Source organism: Larus michahellis, chromosome 6, assembly GCF_964199755.1.
Source record: "Larus michahellis chromosome 6, bLarMic1.1, whole genome shotgun sequence".
NCBI classification, from domain to species: Eukaryota; Metazoa; Chordata; class Aves; order Charadriiformes; family Laridae; genus Larus; species Larus michahellis.
Window position 1 is genome coordinate 51,829,501 of NC_133901.1, and position 15,310 is coordinate 51,844,810.

Below are 15,310 nucleotides of genomic sequence, written 5' to 3' on the forward strand. Positions count from 1 at the left end.
ATAGAGAGAGCAAGGCTGAGCTTAAAACCTCTGATCCTGGTTTCACTGGTGTTAACACTAGCAAAGAAGGAGTACAGGAGGTCTGGATTTCACACCTGGCTGGTTCCTCAGGCTGATAGAGCTGTGCTCTGTGCTCCTTTTCACTGAGCCCTTTGTAAATGCAGCTGTCTCTTGCTCCTCTTGGTAGTTCTTTACAACCATGAGACTGTTAATGCCATAGAGAAGGTAAGTCAAGTCTTACCTCACTCCTACCAACACTGAAGGCCTTCAGCTGAAACCCTGGATGGAGTAAATCAGCCTTGTTTCCCGAACGTCACCGAACCTCCATTGTGCCAGCTGTGGGAATCTGAGCCTCTTCTTCCAGCTGCCTCAAGGGAAAAAAAGTCTTCTGCCACTTTTGGAAGCTCCTCATCTGAGTTTCTCTATGTGGCTGCAGGTGGGCTTTGTTCTTATCTACTTGAGGGCCTTTGCCGTAATCCCATAATTGATCTTTGTAGTGGCCCTGATATTGGCCCTGTCATTTTAATTGGCAGTTAACACTTGTAATTGGTCCTGACTGTATCCCTCTGGCAATTAGCTCTTGTCACTGTGGTTCAGTTCTGAGTCCTTGATACCTGGTGTTAAGAGGTCCTAACATTGGCCTGTTTAAACGGCCCTTTGCTGTTTGTAATTTGACCTGCTATAACTTTGGACATGAGCCACTCTGCTCCGCCCTGATCTCAACATTAACACTCACTTGTTGTAATTCTCCCTTTTACTGACCTCTGCAATCAATCCCTGTAACAGAGAATCATAACGGTAATTGAATGATAATCGACAGAAGAACACTCTTTAGCAGGGAGATATGGTGGAGTACAGGACCCAGAAAGACTGGGTTAACTTTTTTTATTCATGGAACATTCGGATTGACTTTTTTGAGTGCATGCAGGCAGTCTTAACTGGGTGGGTGCGTCTTCACATCTCTGTCCGTCATAACACTGAATAATTTCTGTAACCCAGAGAGAATACGGAGTATGGTGGGTTAAGAAATGACAAGGGGTTTCTAGATGTTAAGTGTGGCAGGGTGAGAGCAAGTTCTTCTGTAAGTACCATGTTGTTTCAGAGATAAGCCTGCAAGGCAGCAAAACCTTTGCTGACGAATGATTTCTCAAACCGTTAACGGCCTGAACATAGCTGAACATCTGGGGAAGACACCGGAGCAGCTGTTGCTGCTCTTTAACTTTCCTTCTGCTTTTCCTTTAACCAGAAAAGTGCTGGCGGAAGGTAACAAATGGGAAAAGGGGTTGCTCCCAGGGCAAGTGCATCCCTGCCCTGGCTGGAGGAGTTATGCAGCCCTATGAGTGAGATCACAGACAGGGGGTGTGTGTTTGCAGCTGGCAGTTGTCATGAGGAGGAGACCTATGGCCCCCTAAGAGTCCTGTAGGCGCATGTGGCTCTCGGTCCATCTGAAAATTCTGGTTTGTGGCTATTTGCTACTTCCACGGTTAATCCATGATGCAGTAGAAGGAGCAGGTAACTTTAGTGACCTCAGATGTCTACATAGGAATGAAAGTTCTTCTTAAGGTGAATCACTGCAACAGAGCCCTGAGCATGTTCCTTGTGGAAGGAATACTCAAACAAGGAACTGTCTTGTAGAAAGCCCTTTCTTTTCAGATCTATGAACAGGAAAAGGTAAAGGCTAAACTTCTAACAGCTTGTACTTACTATGAAAAATATCACCATCATTGGTGGCAAAGTGGAACACAGAAAGCTGCTTTGTTGTGGATGTTTTAGCATGGTTCTCCTGATGCTGTAAAGAGGATTCAGAGACCATGGTTTTAGTCCTGCCTGTTATGTGAGCTAGACTGAACCATGCCACCTCTGCATCCTGTCTCCTCACTCTTTCTCTGTCTTGTCTGTTCATGGTGTGACAGATGTAGCATATGGGACCCCGAGCTCCAGCTGAGCTCCAAATACTATTGCAGTAGGTTTGTTACAGTACTCTGGTAACATGCTGACTAGGGACAGTGGAGTTATTCCCTTTCCTTTCTGACACACAGCTGACAAATCTAGTTAGGAGGTGGCTGAATATCTCCACATGTGAGCCATGCACCAATGGTTTTTATAGGGTGGTCAAACACTGGAACAGGTTTCCCAGAGAGGTTATGGAGTCTCCATCATTGGAGACAGTCAGAACCTGACTGGACACAGCCTTTAGCAGCCTCCTCTTTTTGACTGTGGTTTGAACAGGGCGGTTGGACTAGACAATCTCCAGAGGTCCTTTCCCACCTCATCCATTCTGTGATTATTGTGGGGTAGGAGAGTCACAGAGGTGCAGGGAGATCCTGGATGGTCCTTCTGGCAGAGGCACTGTGGGGCATGGCCCTGACGCTGTCTCCTGGTGACCTCCTGGAAGTCTTTGATGCGGGGAACTTGGCATTGCTGTGCTGCAGAGTTGTAGGTATCTCTAGGACCTATAGCACGGTCCAGGAAGGATGCTGTACTTCAGAGAGGCCTTTAGGCTGTCTGCCAGCAGCCGTGGCTCTCCTCCCACCCGGACTGCAGGTGCCATGCTGTCTGGAAGGCCAACACAGACTCTCAGCCTGTGGTTCCTTTTTGGTTAGTGACTGTATGTATGGGTAATAGCAGAAGCTGCTCTTTGGGAGACTTAGGTTACTCCCTTTAACTAAAATAACACAGTTAAGTAACAGCCAAGAACACACCAGAGCAGGGAGGAACCACACTGTTTCTCACGAAGGTTCGGGCTGCCAGCTCTGCATAGCTCCCACACCGCTGTCTCGGAGCAGTGGTGTGTTTATTTTCTTTCCTAGTGTATGTTGGTATTTCACTTTTTTCCTGACAGAGATAAATGGTTTCTTTAGATCTGAATAATAAGTAAGTAAAATAAATGTGCACGTCGAGTTGGTAATTCTGACTCAAGTTCAGGCACATTGAAAATTCAGTCTGGAAAGTTTGTGTCAATTTTGACTCACGAGGGTTGTAGTGGCATTTTGTTACCTACTCTTTGTTTCCAGCTGTTTTGTTCTTTGGGATTCTAGTTCTTTCTAGACTGATTTAGCACAAATAGGATTGAGAGCCAACCCAGCCAGTGGCTAATGTGCCGTGCACCAAAGATGCAGTCAGAAACCAGAAATGGGCAGAAAGACCAGCATGAAGGTTTGAGTTGTGAGGATTCTTTAGGTAAAAGTGAAGCCTTTCTCTTCAAGATGTCCTCAGCTTGCTAGAATGGGAGCTGAGGCTTGCGGAAAAATGTGGGCTTGTATGGGCTCACTGTATAATTAAGAGACTTGGCAGTTTTTTCATCATCTGAGAGTGTATCCAGAATATACTTGGTTTCAGTCTCCTTTCATTGCAAATTGTTGAAGCAGGTGCTGTATGTCATTACTGATCAGTACAGAATGTAGTGGAGTGGGGACTCTGGCCTTCCTAGGAGCCCCTAGGCACTGAGATCATACTTTGTAATGAATAACAGCATATGGACACGGGGTGATCTCGGACAGGGCCTAATTGCGCTCTCTTGCCTGTATCATGTCTGTAGGGTTTTTATACAAAGTCAGTGAACTGCACTGATTTGTATTAGTGGAGTGTCTGGTGCATTGACTCCAGGAACATTGCTCCTGATTTACACCACTGCGACAGTGATCGTAGACTAAGCAGGTGCAAATGTACACATTTGATGTAGATCTCTGCCTTCCCTCAGAGTGCTTTTGGAGTAGCTTGCCAGTATATTTTTGCCTGTAAAGCCTCTAATTCTTCTGTGAAGAGCAAAGCAAATGTTATTTCACAAGGGGAATACAATGTCTCTCTTGATAGAGGCAGCCTGTACAAATCTGTAGTAATAATACCAATAATAATAATTATTATTGGGTAATCTCCTGTTCAGGATTCTGGCTGCGCAGGCAGTTCCTCTACATTTTGACAGCCTTGTGGCCAGTAAGAAAGCGTTAAAAATGATGCAAGCATTTAGCATTTGTGAACTTAACTCTATAAACTTGATGGAGTGAAGAGAATCTTTTTGTTCTGTGCTGAGCTGAGAAATATTCTGGCACTCTGGACACCTGCCATCTTCCCCCTACTGCCTCTTTTATATCCTGCTGTGAATCCGCAGTATCTTCTGCAGTGGCAGCAGCTGGCAGGACTCTGGTGCCTTTACCTCCCTGACAACTTTTTCTATTTGTACAGCACCTTGCACTACACAGCCCAAGTTCCTGTGCAGGGCTCCTTAGAGCTCTGGCAGCGAATGTGATAAATAATGAGAATAAAATATGTCAACAATGAACAACATGACCCTGTAAATCATTGACAGCTAAAGCAAGTGTTTCCTCTTTCGAAAATAGTCACCCTCATGTCTGTATTATTCTTTCATCTCTTTATTGTCTTTCCTGTGCTAACATCGGACAGCAGCCAAACAAATCCATGGAGTATATATGCCGGAGCAGATCCACAATCTGAGTGGAGGTGCTGGGGTGTCGGTGGAACCACAGTTTTATGCTGTTGCAGTGTAGCCCCCTTGTTCCTAGGACACCCTCCTGTAACACTAAACTGGGTGTGTAATTCCTGTAATCACTCAGTAGGCATATTTCTGAGAATGAGATCTGAGCCAACAGCAGAAATCTAATTCAGGATCTCAGACGATCTTTCTTTCTTCTAACTGGTGGCCTTGGGCTCAGAGTGACTGACTCACACAAGGAAATGAGTGTGACCTGTACGTTGTTACTGCTATGTGTGCACGTAAGGGCAATTGAGTTGGTTGATATCTGATGAAATCACTGATGACTTTTTGGTGACCTCTGATGGAAAGGTCACGTTTGAGACCAGGAGATTTTTTTTCTGCACAGTGGTCTGTCATAAACAACAGCACCTCATTTCCACATGCTGGCTCTGCAGGAAACAGCAGCAGTCCAGCATTTACAAATTGCTGTATAAAAGTTGGGGTCTGAGCCTTTAGTTAGCTTAAATCAACGTAGTCCCCTGGGAATCAAGGGAGCTTTACTTATCCCCACCAGCTGGTTCTTAAATGCAAGGGTAGGCACTGAATACTGTGGAGTGTCCAGATTTCTATCCCACCCCTTGAATGGGTGTGCTGCTTATAGTAACTTTTGAGCAGCAGAACGTTCTTAGTAGTAGAGAATGTACATTAGGAATCAACCCTTTATTTTCAAGGCTTGAAGATGTTGGTCAGAGCGCAACACGTGTGATCTCTTGTAGGTCACTGGAGCTTACGCATATCTGATTTGTCTGCAATTTATAGTAGTTAGTAGCAAGTGAAGAGAGAATTGGGTCATGTGCTATCTGGTTCAGCCCCAAATACAGCTGCTGATGCTTAGGAAAAATCAGGGAGTGGCAGGAGAGATGAATTAGGGGAAAACTGAAACCTGTCCCTTCTGGCTGCCCAAACTGGGGACTGTGTGCAAACTTGAAGGCTGTGGATCACACAATATGGAAAATAGGTATGGGTTAAAAATGTCAACCTCCCGAACTGCGGGGCTGACAAGGAGCCAGAGAACCACGCAGACCAGAATATATAACCTGCAGCCTATGGCTCATAACAGTGTTATCTTTCTTCACCAGTGAGCGGTCCTGCCCCCTGTCTTTGCTTGTCATATGGCTGACCTGTCTTTCACTTGGAAACTTTGTAGTACTGATAGTGTGTGTGTATATATATATATATTTTTTTTTTTAAGGAGCTGCCCGACCAGTATAATTTCCTGCTATTCTCATTGTAGCCTAATCCCAGCTCTGCTGCTGCTCTGCTGTCAGCCAGGCCCCAGGTCTCCATACTGCTGTGTGTAGTATGTGGTTGTTGAGTTGGGGCTGTTTGGCGTATCTCAGAATTAAGCTGCTCTCTGGTCCTTTCTGAGGCATCTCTCTGCATGCACTAGGGTTAGGGAGGAGGTGAGGAAGAGTGCTGACATGCTGATGGTGACTAAGAGGTCAGGTAGGAAGGGGAGCCTATAGGCTGAGCCTACGGTTGAAGAAGAGGATTAGGCTCAGTTGGTTTCATTGATGCTGTGGTCATTGGTGTCAGCAGGTTTGCCTAGTTCCATTACACGTTTTGGGCTGCATCATCATATGTTACAGGCCAACTGAAGTAGCATATGTGGCTTTCCACCAGCTAAGAACTGGCCCTCACCTCGTGCTGCTCTGCGCAGCACTGCTGCCATTATATGTACTTCTACTTGTCTGCACGTCCCTTGCTGCCTAGGACAGATTGGCATGACTGGATGTGACTCCCCTTCCTACCTGGACACTGCATAGAATGAGCAATCACAAAGCTCTGGTGGTGAAATGTATTTTGAAGAGTCAGTGAATGGCTTTGAAAGGCCCCTTTCACATCCTGCACTAACAAATGAAGCTCCTCGTGCCATCAAAGTAAGATTGATAACGCCTCTGACATTTCATATTCAATATTCTGAATATTGAGAGGTGTGGGTTTCCCTTGAGACACCAACCTTTCTGCTTCTCTCTCCCTTCATCTCCAGAGAGCCTGCTGGAAGATGGGGGTGGGGGGTGAGTGTGTGGAGAAAAAGAAAAGAAACACTTGGGGTGGGGAAAAGGAGAAAAATGACACAGAGGAGCTTTTTCCTTTTTTGACTTCATCAGCAGCGAGTCTCTCATTTCAGAGTCTGGCAAATGGAATTGTGCTGCTCAGCCACGATGAATGATCCTGTTTCCCTACCCCCCACCCCAGCAGGGTCATTGAAATAGGCTTCAAAACTAAAATAAAAATGTTCCTGTTTTTATGGATACTATAACCTGTGATCTGTTTCAGTTGAAAACTTTTGAGAGCTCTGAGTTGGAGGGAGATAGGGGGACAGGGAAAAATAAAGGCAGCTCAAACCAACCTGAAGCAGATTTTTTTTTTTTTTTTTAATTTGCCATAAGGAGACAATGCAGATATTTGTCTATCCAGATGACTAGGGATTGCTTAAAGAATAAGAACCAGGAAAAAATAGTCTCTAATCACATTTCTCCCCTCCCTGCTCCTTCTCATTACCTGATTTGTGAAAGGAAGAAGTGGCGGCACCTGGAGCAACTGTGGATACCCAGAAATGTAATGCTGGACACATCTTTGCCAGGCAGGAGTTGCCCTGGCTCAGTTCACTCTGAAGGGGCTAGCCCAGATCAGTTTCTGCTCCAGCTGTTTAGATGCTGAATGAAAGGCCCTCGATGCAGCTTTGCAATACTGTTTTCTGCCCTGGTATGCCTGGAAAGGAGATAGTCTGCATTTCCTGCTGTAGCATGTTAATGTCTCAGCTGATCTCACCCTGTATGACCACTGTGTCTCATCAAATCCACCTCAGCCAGAACATGGATTAAAAAAGCCTCATGTAGCGCTGCTCTGTCGCATCTACTACCTCAGCCAGGCAGATGAGGTGGCCTAAATTCCAGCTAGTCAAGCTGGAACAGGTGGACAAGTGTTTTTGAAGGTTTTAAATTTCCCAAAGGAAATGTGCTGTGTAGCGATGAAATTTAGTCTGGCTGCGTCTGGTTGTGGTATTGCGCAGGTCCACGTTGTGCCCTGGTGTTGTGGTTTGGGCTGGACTGGCCACTGAAACAAACGACAGATGCTCTTTGACTGCTCTTCCTTCAGAGGTGGGAGAGCATCTCCCTTCAGGGAGAGGGGGAAGAGGGAGAAAGAAACTTATGAGTTAAAAAGAAACTAAATTACTTTAACAAAATATTAATAAAATAATAAAAAGAAAATAATGAAATATATACAACATATTAAAAAAACATATCAAGCTCCCAGGATGATGATCATGTCACTGGCCGCCACTGGGAAAGTCCCAGACTGGACTCAGCGATGGACAGGAACTGAATTCTGGAATGCACAGATCGGGATCAAAGGCAGAAGAACAGACAGGGTCCTGAAAGCGGCTGGCCCTGTGATCCCCCAGCTTTTATACTGAGCATGGGGCAGATGGGATGGAACACCCAGTTGGTCAGTTTTGGGTCACCTGCCCTGTCCGCTCCCCCTGCAGGTGGGACCCCTCTATGCTTTTCTGCTTCTGACTCTCCAATGGGGCAAATAACGAAGTTAGCTGACCTCGGTTGTTATAGCAATAAGTATAAGCAGGAGCCTCTGTGCGTACCATCCCTTGGCATAAATTATAAACAATCAGGTATTATCAATGTTTGAACAATATGCTGTTAATTTCAGAGAATTCAGTTAGTTAAAAAAGGCTTAACTGAAATGTAAAATCACTGAACAGAAAATTGGTTCTGTTTTACCTCAAACCAGGAAACCTGGATTCATAGTATATTAGTAAAGGAACCCTGCAACACTGATGTCTCTGATGGGCTTGTCTCCCAGATGCTGCCTGTCTTCCACTGTCCCCCTGGAAGTCCCACACAGATGCATGTGCCGGCAGTCCAGCGGGCAAGCCCATGAGCAGGGAAATGGGCAGCCACGGCAGTGACATCTCAGGGCAAGAGGCACTCTGTTGGCAGCCCGGCTTCCTTGGTGAGAGTTTCTGGTGCCACGGCTCAAAAGCTGCGTGATGTAGAGTGTCTTCCATACTCCTGAGAGTGGTTTTGTAGATGAGGCACAACTGGCTTTGCAGTAGGTTGGGGTGGCCTACTCCCCTTCGCATAAAAGAAGTTTTCCTTGGAAGGGGGTTGATTACTGCCTCTTGTGCAGGAAAAACCTCTCTGCAGGCTGTGGCCCGGGGCAGACATTCTTTGCTTGCTCACAGTAATTCACCATCTCTCGAGGGACCCATTGAGCTTATTTAACAAAGGTCAGCTAAATTTTCTAGTATCCTGCTGTGAAAGCAGGATTAGTAGAAATCTTATTTATCCTTGGTGTCCAGCTACTTGACTGTTCACTTCAAACTGCCACGCTGGCATAAGTCTGAAATTGGTGTGGTTGTGGTGGACAGAGTTTTAAAGCACCTACTGCACGATGACTTGCAAGAGGGTACAGCTGTACAGAGAAGACTTGATTTGCTTCCTCACTTTCCCTGCCCTGATTTTACATGGCTGAGACTCCCTAGGTTTTGAGTCACTCATGTTTGTCATCAGTCTGTATGATTATAGGCAATTTGGGCAAATTCTGAGCTTAAAGGCGACTTATTTTCAGAGGTGCTAGAAACAATTGTGGCTCACTGTGTGTAGTTTCTGCTTGAGGGATGCTCCATGAATTGAGTTTGTCTGTTGTGAGTATTTTCGTTGCTGCTTTTCATGGCCTGGTGGCCCATCTCAGCTGGGGGTCTGTGGTGCTAGGTGTTGTGCAAAGCATGGTGGTAGGAGGCAACAGCTGCTCTGAAGACTGTGCAGTCTAAATGGACATGGCTGCCAGGTTTGCAAGGATGGTATTCTCATTTTCTCAAGTGGAGGTCTGTTACAGCCTCTTCCTACTCCCTTCTGAGATATCTAATTTACCTGTCGCTTTCACTTTCTTTAAGTGTGCTGTTGAATCTGTGTATCCCACTTCTGGGTTCTCCCTGGTTCCACCAGAACAGTGAGTGTTTCTAGCTTGTGGTGTGCAAGATCCACCCCTCATCCTCCCTGCCCCAGATTTTGCTGTATAAACAGCCTGTTGGCAGTTGCTGGAGCACTCGGCCAGTCTGCAGCCTTACTGGCAGCAGGACCATTTCCACACACCACCTGGGTCATCACTGGAGTTATGGTAGCAGCTCTATGGCTAGCTGGGGATAAATCACCACCAAAAGCCTGGGGAGCTCTGGCAGCTTCCCTTGGACATGGCCAGGGAGCTTGCAGCAGACCTGAACTCCCACTTTTCTGAGAGCAGCAGCAGTGTCTCAAGCACAAGGTCGTCCTTCCCTTCACAGCAATGGGTGCAACTGCTGACTGCAGATGGCTGAACGGTTTGTGGAGCAGATGCAGAAAGCGGAGGGGGCTGAGTGGGGCAAAGCGAAGGGTGGAGATGGTGAGGGCTGAGATGAAAACCGCCCAGCCCTCTGCAGTCAAGGCTGGAGCAGCTCCATCCTTCCCGGACTTCTACCTGCAGCCCCTGAGTGAGCATAGCTGGAACTGTCAGTTCTGCTGATATGAATTAAAAGCAACATGGCAAATGGTGTTTTCTAGCTGCTGTAATTATCTCTTGAGAAGGAAACAAGCAGCTGCCTTTGGCACAGCTCTGATCAGCTGTCTCAGGAAGGGCAGTTGCAACTTCACCTGTTGGCTTTCCGTTTGTTGATGTGCCATGATACTCAAAGCCAATGAGGCTGGGCACCATGCAAGCTTGATTCTGGCACAGCAAAGAGCTGGATGGGGAGGTAAGCTCCTGCCTTCAGGGAGAGTCTGAGCACTGATCATTTCCAAGGTTAGATTTCAGCCTTCTCTTCAACCATGGGACCAATTACTTCTGTAAGCAGACACTGATAATGTTTCTGCCATGGAGGAAAGAGTAAAGCTTTTCTTTTGAATTTCCATCTGTGTGAAGAGTTATCTGTGTATCTTGCTTTCATGGTCCCCAGTCTCATGTAGGCGATGAAAGCCATGAAAAACTGTGTAGGCTCTGAGCCAGATGTGCTTTGTCCTTTGAAGGAAAAGGCTCATGGTGGATATCACCCTTGTGTCATGTCCTGCTGGTATCTCACGTATGTGGTGCCTGGGCTAAATGTAAAAACCTGACTTGCTGTGATTGAGTAGTCAAGTATGTTCTGCACGTTTTTGCTCTTGTAAGTCCTTCTATTTCTTCTCCAGTGCTCTCTCCCATGCTTCTTCTGTACAGGTGACTTGCCTTATGTAAGATCTTATTTTCAAGCACGGACCCTTCCAAGGGTGTGTGTTATCTGAAGGTGCAGGTTGTCTGACAATGTGGTAGTCTGGTTTTATCGTGATGAAAGTTAGGCCTTGTGTAATCAGTACTGTTGTTTCTTGGCCATTGGATCATCAGAGCCATGGCTTCTCCTTCCTACCATCTCACATACCTCCTTCAAAAGATTACCTGTTCTGAAAAATATTTCCCTCAGTGGGAGAGGGAGATGAAGAAAACACAGCTCTGAAGATGCAACACAGATTCCACTACCCATAATTCTCACTGATCTAATTTTTGGCTAGGGTGGACATAGGCTTAAGTATGGGCTGTCTGAAAAGGTGGGCATCATACTGTGTCCTCACATCTCCCTAGGCACTTGGGCAGGATGACTTTTGCTTAGGGGAGGACATCAGAAGCCAGGGATGGGAAGGAACTACCTGGGTTTTGGAGTGCAGTCTCCTACAGTGACGGTGTCAGTCTGTGTGTCAGATGTGTAGCCCAGAAGGGGCTGCAGAAGTCTCAGTCCGCATGCCCTGACTGCTCAGAGATCCTTCCCCAATCCTCCATGAAGCCTACTGTGCATCAGACTTGAAGCCACAGCAATGAGAGCAAGAAAGATCAAAGACTGGGCCAGGCATCTAGTGAGTAAAAACACTTTGATAGTCCCAGGCCACACCTCACTCTGCAGAATAAAGTGAAAGCTTCCTCTCTCCCAGCAAAGCTGACCTAAAAAATATAAATAACATGTGGGTATAAATCATCACCAGCCCCATCTTCTCCACTGACCTTTCTACCTGGTCCAAGCCTTCCTGCCAGTGTGGGCAATCTCAGGCCTGGACAGGGAACCAGCATGCTGAAAGAGCAGTGGGGGCTTTAAAGTAAAAGGTGTTCATCTACCCTTCTGTGTGCAGACAGTCTTTCCTCTATGATGAATTAATCTGTTTGATGACTCGGGTTGGGATATCTCCTGTAGCCCATGGACTATCTGTCCAGCAGCAGACAAAGGAAGGGACATGCTCACACAGCACCAGGGAAGAGGGGAAGCCAAAGGAAAAATGAAAGGGAGAATAGTAGACAGGAGGAATTATTTTCTTTTTTTTCCCCTTTCCCTTTTTTTATTCTTCCTGTGCTCTGCCTGTTTCTGTCAAAGCCGCTGGAAATTGTTACCGACAGATCGAGTGTCTTCCAGTTTCTGTGTCAGGGAGTTTTGCCGATTCTATGAACCATGCAAAAGAGGGGTCAGGCAAGAGAAGGAGAGAGCAAGAGAATGACCAATTCAGCAGAGCTCTGGCTTTATCACTGATCTGGTCAGGTTCACTGGGTTTTAACTCCATGAGCCAGTCAGGCTTAGAAACTCACACCTTTGTTATCACCTTTCAAGAGGAGGGAGCGGGGCGGTGTGAATTCTCTGGGGTCATCAAGAGAGGCAGGCCAGGGATCATCTCCCGTAGCAGAGACTGCCTTGCCCTTGCCCTCCAAAACATGCCAGACACTTGGATGCTCTCTGTCGAGATTGATCACTATTTATTACTTCACAGATCAGAGTGGGAACAAAGACATGTTGGAGGAGGTTTTGGGTCCTGCTTGGCCCTACCATCATGGCTTAGGGCAGGGAGGACCATGAAGGAATCAAAACTTGCCAGCATGAAGTACCATTGCTGTTTGGGTCCAGGTCAGAACAGAACTCTGAGATCATAGAACATATGGCAAAACACTTGGTTTGGCTGTATCTGTACAGGTCTAAAAGCACAGACCTCCTCTTGACTGTCCCTGTAAATGTCTTGTGGTGGCCTGCATACAGCTTGTCGCAGTCTGTCTGCTTGGCCGTGACCTCCCGTGCCTGGTGCTCTTGGACACTCAAGGTCCCTATGCTCGAAAGGGTGGGATGCAGATTATGCACAGCCAAGGAGGGACCTTTAGGGTCTTGTACTTGACAGTATGACCATATCCAAGGAATTTGATGCTGACTGTTGTTCTACCTGCATGTGAAGGTTATACTGGACCGGTTATACTGGACCTGACAGTATTGTCAGTCTTGCTAAATGTGGCAACTGAAAGATGAACTACCATCACTGGGAGGATCAGGCTAAACAGACATTCCAGACTGGTGTAAGAGACTGGGAAAATATCTTTGAAGACTTCAAAGATCCTTTTCTGTGACCAAAAATCAGGAGCAGGAAGTCTTACAGCAGTGAGATGTTTGGGCAATATATTCTTCTCCTTCTAGGAGCTGGAACCTGGTAGCTGTGAGAAATGAAGTGTCTTGGGGTCAACATGTTACTGCAACTGATAGTCACTTCGCTGGAGGCTTAGGCCTGACTAAGCTTGAGGGGAGGCTGGGGGGATCTTTACTTATTTGGAATAAAATCTCTGTAGGTCCACATTACTTCATTAAAGCTGGATATCTTGCTTCTGCTTACTGCTAAAGCTGGGTACTGGTATCATCACTGCTGAATGTGCAGGCCCTGAAAAAGGATATCTCTCTGCCTTGAGATGTAGGTTCCTGTATCATCATGGCTACCTGCAGAGCGGAGGTATAGAAGCTGAAGTAGCATTGCTCAGTTAAAGGAAGGAGCTGTAAGGCATTGGGACTTTGGGATCCTGTTCCTTTCTTGCTTGACAGGAACCACTAGGCTGTTTGACTGATTCTGTTTCCCTCTCCAGAAGAGGTCTGCTGTGACCCTTCTACTCCAGAGAGGCTACAAGAGCTGTTCTCCTGCTGCAGCCGGTAGGGCTGCCAGCTCAGGAAGGATGTCCACAAGCGGCCCCCAAAAGTGCACACCAAAGACCAACCACCTGAGATCCCCCCAGCACTTCAGTGCTCTGTGTAACTATTTAGCTGCCCGAGCAGGAAGGCAGAACAGTCAGGAGCACCAGCTCTGGGGACAACGAGGTTAGGGAACAATGTGCACAGTTTGGTGGTGGCTTTGGCAAGGACAGTGCTGAATGTGGATGTTCCAGAGGACGTGTACAAATAGCAGTGGGGCTGGTGCTCATCCACAGGCCGATGGGAACTGGCTTTCCCGCTGATCACTGGCCTGTGCTATTCCATCACCCTGCAGAGAGCGCAAGATGCTGGCTGGCTATGTGTAAGTCAGTCAAAATAATTGTGTTACTTCAGCAAAAGGCTCCTGGAGTTTGGAAAGTGGAGGGAGATTGAGGGGAATGTCAGATGACCCTGCTTTCACCGCTGGCAGAAGGCACAGAGGGATGTCAGACAGCTTTCTCTGTGTGTGCTGGAGCTGTATGAGGGCTGCTGCTTCTTCCTCTGGAGGTCAAGTGGCTTGGGCACATGGTAGGTTTTGTACGAACCCAGAACACAAAGCTGCCTGTTACCCAAAGAACTAACAGTCTAAGGTGAGTCAGGGTTAGTGACAGAGATGTCATTGAATGAGTAGGAGAAATGTGAATTTATGCTCCCTGGGCTCTAAATAGTTGGTTGCTAGAGCTGAGCAACTAGAGATCACCTTCTGCAAAGGAGGACATCTCTGGGGTCTCTCAGCTCCCTCCCTCAGGGCAGCTTATCTGGGCATCAGGGTGGTGGTGGTGCTGCTCCTAAAAGGTTCAGATCGATCTGATCTGAATCACAGAGGAATTCAGAGATAATTTGATAGCTAGAGTTTCTGCTTTCCTTAGTAACTTTCTTTTATGGCTTCTGACATGGTGGCAGCATGGCAGGAATACACTGGGCGCTGGTAGGTAGGGGGTCTTGGAAGTGTTATTGCTGGGGCAGGTTATAGACCTAGCTCAGGGTGGGGTTTTGTTGCTCTAGGTGCTGTACAGCTGAACAGCAGCCTGGACCATGCACTGGAGAGCTCTCAAAGGCACAAAAGTAGGAAAAAAGAGAGATATAGCAGAGTGGCTGTGATTTGGTCCAGGTCAGCAACGGAGTTTGGAAATGGTCCCAGACCTCCTGAGTCCGAAGCTTCTCATCTTTCTTCAGGTTCATCTCCACTGATGATGAGTCAGTCTCAGCTGTGGCTGGGTGCAGGTATCCTGGACCAAGATCCCCACTGGAGATCTGTTGCTCTATGCTCATTAGACTGTGTCATCTGAACAGAAATAATCTGCATTAGGTGAGAGGAGGGTGGCCCAAAATGTCAGCAGGAAGTGAAATAGTGATAGGTTGTCTGCCAGTGGGAACCTTTTTTCTGCACTCCTGTTTCTTTTGCCTTCAAACTCCTTAAAGCATCCCAGAATGTGACAGACTAAGGTTTCTTACTAAAGTCAAGATTCTGTGGGGGTTTTGTAAGAGGCGTTTGTCTTGGTTTTGGCATTGTCTGGGCTGGCCATTGACAGCAGGAGAAAAGAGGTGGGTTCAGTACTTGGAATGGAAAGAGCAAGTGTTTGAAGTGGGTTGTTAGATCCTCTGAGGATTTGTGAAACAGGCTTGGAGCAATATTAGGCAGTTTGTTCCCCTTCCTACCTGTTCCCCTTGCTGTGGACTGTTTTCTGATGGCTTCTGTGGTGCACTGCTGATTCCCAGCTGTGCTGCAGTTTCAGAGGTGGCTGGTGTCCTGACTACTGAATGTGTAGAAACTGAGTAGACAACTCTTGAATTTGACTAGTTGTGGGCAGCAA